Here is a 5,443-nt window from a genome sequence, read left to right on the forward strand (position 1 = left end):
CTAATAAGTTATTAGGCGGAAATAAGGAAAATATTTATAGTAAATTCTTAGTAAAAAGTAGAGGTGCACAGCCCTCATCACCGCAAAAAAAAAAAAAAAAAATCGATTAACCAGTTGAGTTCTGGATCAACCTAACGTATAAACGAAGTTTTTACTAGATTGATTAATTAAGAACAAGCCCTTGCGGGGAGTTGACTTGACTTGAAAACAGTAATGCAACTGCTGAAAAGATTAGATTTTAAAGCGGTTGTCAAAAAAAAGATCTTGATACTTAAAAGATAAGCTAATATAACATCACAAAAAAAAATATTTAAGGGAGCTGCTTAAGAGGTTTTTTAAAGTTATATCAGTAGATGTAAAATTTTAGTGACTTTTTAGCTTGACTAACCTTCAACTGAAATTTACTATGTCTTCCTTGCAAGTCTTCTTGAAAAATATAACTTGTCAGTTTTTGGGTAATGAACCACAATGTAATTATGATGGACGAAACTGCCGAGAAAACATGCCACATGACAGTAAGTTGTATAGGTTCCTACCATCGACAGTACCTTACAGAACGATTCTACCACCAGTGGTGAAAAGAAATTATGTTATATTTAATACCACCTTGGAACCTACAAAACTTCCCATCCACTTTTGTTAAGTATGAACGCAGAATTACTGCACGACTGTGGTACATGGCGCACGGGGAAAAGTTTGGCACAATCCTTCTCGCTGGGTTTACAATATTTCATTTTATGATAACGCGTGGAAGATTTTTTTTGAATGCCAATTTTTAATAGAGAATTATGACTTCGAAACGAAGCCCTTAGGGGGAATGCTTAAAAAAAAAGTTAGTAAAATTTTACCGGTTAAGGTAAGTTATGAGTATTACTAGTATAAAAATAAAAATTTACGTGCACCACCCCATAACAAATTCAGTGCTACTTTTTGTCCTCCACCGGAGGCCCTAGAGCCATATATACACTGAAAAAATTATTTACCTAGTGCTTCACCCAAGAACTTCGGAAACTAAAACTATATACTATTTTGGAATTTCTTTATAAAAGGTGATGGTTCAGTACATAAAAAAATAATGGCTTTACTTCTATTACTAATTGTATAATTAGAATATACCAAGTCGCTTACAAATTTTTCGATGTAGAACTTTTTATAAAAAACGAGCCCAAATAACAATGAAACTTGGTCTATCTTAACTCCCACTATTAAACAAAAACTTTAGTTTTTAAGAAAATTCTAAACTTTGAGAGCTTCATAACACACCGAGTATACTGGTGTTATCCTTGAGAGCGAATGCATGTGTGCAGGATTTCGTGGTCGTCCTTAACCGGTTGTTACCAGCTCGTGGTTTTTAGATGAAGCGTAAAAGTATGATAACAGTCGGTGCTTCCTTTATTTAAAAAAAAAATTGCTAGGGAACCACTTTTATGCATTCGTGGCTATATTCCTTTTCAAATGACTATGAAGCGGAAACCCCATCTCCAGGATTGTGTGTCTTAATGCTACTTTGCAGGTTATCTATTATAAATTTTGTAAAACCCCAAAGCGGTTTACTACTACGTTCCACGCCCAACTGATGAGAGTAAAGTTCATGCTTTAAAAAAACCTAAGATATGGTTTAAAAGTGAAGGTGCCGTTTGTCAGACCGTTCATCTTTGCGGTTGGGTTGAAGATTTTCAATTAGGTTTTTATTACTTTGCAATCTTAATAATTTTGCTAAGTAAAGTGCCGTTTGTGAAAACTTTTTGTCAGAACTTATGCTTTCGCTTTCAGATCTGTTGTAATTTTATATTTGTGCTTTTGTAAATTCGGCCAGTTGAAATTAATATGACTGCGAGATTCTTCGGGTATTGCTCAAATAATTACCAAACCTGATACTATTTAATCGATAACGGAGAGCTTGATCTTGAAATTTAAAGCTGTTACCCTGCATTAATAGCTTTGAGAAAGAGAGGCGGAAGTTGGAAAGTTTACAACCCCTCTTCTTAAGGCCAAAGAGTAGATTTAGCTTTTTGTTTTGGCAAGTTATAGATTGTTAAGATTTCCGAGCAAACTATTTCTAACTTCTCTTTCTTCTGTACTGAACTAACGGTTTGGCCGAAACTCCAAAAAGAAATTTTTTGAGCAACATAGGAAATATTTTTTTCGCCCTTAAATAGCCTTTCCCCGTTTACTCAGTTTATACGAGATGATATTTACAATTTTTGTTGAACGACGGTGCAAACTTAACATTTTCGTCCAAAATTAGGTTTTTCGTAAAATGTTTTCGCCCAAAATTTGATACCGTCTTTGGATCTGAACCGAATAATGGAAAGAACTTATGGTGATGAAACGGTTAAAAACACACAATAGCCTAATAAACTTTAATACTAACCTAAATATAGAACAAAAAGTTATGTTCAAAAAAATAATCTCTGCAGGATTTGTTACTGTGGATAAAGCTATGCCTCTAATAGTAAAAAGTTTTCAGCCACATTCTAATTATATCAAGCAAGTTTCCCTTCTCTTCGCTCGGCCAGCTAAGATGACTTAGTCATCCAAAACGAAGATTTCTTTTATAAGTGCAGCCTCGGATTTTTTTTTTACTTTATCACTTAGTTCTTCTAGCACGCTATTCTATGGGTCTATGATTTAAATTGTCCTTGTAAAGATAGAGCTCAAAAATAAATTTACTTAATCAAGTTGAAAAAAATTATGGGAGTAGGACTTACGACTTAATTTTTAAGGCTGTAGAAGGCTTGCTTTAAAAGTTTTTTTGCAAAAAAACTAAAAAATATTTAGAATTGAAGTGAAACCACTTTACTCGAAAAGAGATGTTCCTTTTTTTAAGATATAAAAATGCCTTGAACAAAAATTGTAAAGATATAAGGCTTCTCCATGCAGTGCAAAGATACCACGACTCCAAAAATATGTTTGCCCTATTAATAAAATATTTCAGGTACAATCTCTTTCTTTGCAGGTCTAACGTTTACTTAAAAGTCGCTTGGGAAGAGTAAAAAGGGAAAAAAAATTCCCAAGTTTGCTAGCCGAGGCGGTTTTTTTATGGCCCTGGATCTTTTACCCTTAAAAAAAGTAGATCCCTAAATTAGTTTGGCTTTAACTTAACCCGACGAAGACTGAGTGAAATATTATAAATTAGTTCATAATGATCTTGAAAAAACCGGAATATTGAAGACTAATTTTTGTTGCTACAAAAGAGGTTGACAGCGGTTTTTTTCTAACTGGGAACAATGTTTTCGGCTTGATCTCTAACTGTCCCAAGTGGGGAAGGAGAGGGGACTCTTTCACTAAGTACATCTCAGCCGCCGCTCTCTTATCAAAGAGTGAAGTTCAGATGACTTTCCATGCCAACATAATAACGATTATGAAGGGGATGTTACCGAAACTTCCATCCCTACTCCCGAAAACTTAAGTGTTTATGAATTTGAGGCGCCAATTCCCATGGAAGATATTTCTTGTATAAAAGGTTGTATAGAGCAGGTGTGCGTAAATAAAAAAGTTGTTCTTTAGACTGTTTTAAAAATATTCTAAAACTAGTTATTTTTACAAGCGGCGTTCACTGACTGCGCTTTTAAAGCCATAAAAAAAAACATATTTATTGCTTTACTTATATATAATAAAGCCTAATGAAAAAATTTTCGAATCGGTTTTATAAAGTTAAGATACCATTTTTAGGAAAAAAGTTTGTATAATTATTCTTTCTTACTAAAGTAAAAAAATACACAGTAGATTTTGCATAAAATAAAAAAAATTAAAAACTTACAGGTCAAGGAATAACTACTTTAAAGATCTTTAAGAGAACTAAATATATGTAAGTCAATTTTTTCAAAAAAACTGAACGCCGCTCCCTCCATGGGCAATGCAAGTTGAGAACTTTGACGTCGACAAACAATTTTTACGATCCCCGCGTAACACAACTTGAGATGGGGGTATGGAGGGCGGATCCACCGCACCTTATCTCAGCGAGTTCGCGTTTTTATTTGGTTTTTGGTTCAATTAATTTTTATGGGCTTTCTGATTAATTTAAAACATTTAATTGCTACAACTTAAATTGATTAAAAAAATTACGAACCCTGGTCGTGTGATTAGTAATAATTAAATGTAATTATGTTCTATAAGCCAATTCAAGTTAGTGTTTTTTGAGCCAAATTTAAATGCTGCTTTTGAGCTAACTAGTTGCGTAAACCGTAACGAAACTCTACATGTAAATATTTATAAATGGTTTAATCATGTTGGACAAAGTTTAATAAAGTACGACCAAAATTAGCAGAAACAAAGGCAGACAGCAAACCATGAACCACGCGTTTCCGTCTATTGAGAGGGTTTGGGTGGCTTAAAATTTAAATAAACTTTACGTTTTCCTAAAGTTTATTGTAAATAGGTATACTACAATAAAGGAGACATTCTATGAGTTTATTTAAAGGCAAACATTAATTAAATATACTTATAAGAAGCTTTAAATATTATTTAACTTTTTTCTATTTATATAGATGCATATGCATATTTATAAATTAAACAATTTAATAAGAGAAAACCCTTCTATGGTTGATATTAGTCAGATAAGTCATTGCATAGCCCAAGATTTATTAATAAATATTGACATTAAATTATCCAACTAGTCTTGATGACATCATAACAACAATTTTTACAGACCTACCATTTAACTTTGGGGTAATTAAAGCGCATGCTCATTCCATAATTACCAATTTCTTATATTCCTAGTTGCAGCCTTTAAAATTACATTTTTTTTAATTATAATTATTCTTAGCATAATGACATCAGATAAAATGTATTATTAACTAGCCAACAATTTAAATATATAAATAACTTTATCGTGCTTCGCTAAGCTGAGCCTTTAAAAAAAGAAAATGAGCTACTTTACAAAGGTACTGTACTTTATAACCCTTTTGAATGGAAAAGAGAGCTGGGCTAGGTGCCAACTAACCTCAATTCGAGCTTACTTGTAAGTACAGTTTAGTTTAACCGTTTAATTAGTCTTTAACGCTTTTGTTTATAAGGAACTTATTTATGTTCCCAAGTAGAGTTCATTGATCTCAAATATATTAATGTTTAATAAAATCGGTATTAAAAGTAGATATGAGACAATACTTTTGTGCATTTTCGTATACAGGGATTTGTCTCAGTGCTCTTATAAGACTTTTTTTCCTACCAAAGGGATTGCCTCACGTGTAACCTCTTTGTAAGTCTAACTCTTTAAAAACGTTATAACTAACTTATTTTGACATTAAAAAGGAATCTTCAACTAAACTCAATTAGCGATGTAAATTCAATTACATTTAAAGACCTCCCATTGTTAGAGGAATTGTGAGTTTCCTTACAAAACGTTGAATCTCCTCTTACTAGATAACTTAAGATAGGCACCTTAAAAATTTTATTTTAGTGTAGCTAAAAATGTGGTTCAAAGGATGAGTTCTTTAATTTA

The 5,443-nt window shown here is 32.5% G+C and overlaps 1 long non-coding RNA gene across 1 annotated transcript; it reads left to right on the forward strand.

Moving 5' to 3' along the window:
- The first annotated feature begins 379 nt into the window (after positions 1-379).
- LOC135146472 (uncharacterized) lies at positions 380-1,022 on the forward strand. Its single transcript, XR_010283833.1, has 4 exons — positions 380-515; positions 573-718; positions 783-856; positions 922-1,022. It is a non-coding gene; the product is annotated as an uncharacterized LOC135146472 (long non-coding RNA).
- Positions 1,023-5,443: the final 4,421 nt, after the last annotated feature.

The sequence above is a fragment of the Zophobas morio genome, unplaced genomic scaffold, assembly GCF_036711695.1.
Source record: "Zophobas morio isolate AGI-343-1 ecotype UQ-CSIRO unplaced genomic scaffold, CSIRO_AGI_Zmor_V1 ptg000228l, whole genome shotgun sequence".
NCBI classification, from domain to species: Eukaryota; Metazoa; Arthropoda; class Insecta; order Coleoptera; family Tenebrionidae; genus Zophobas; species Zophobas morio.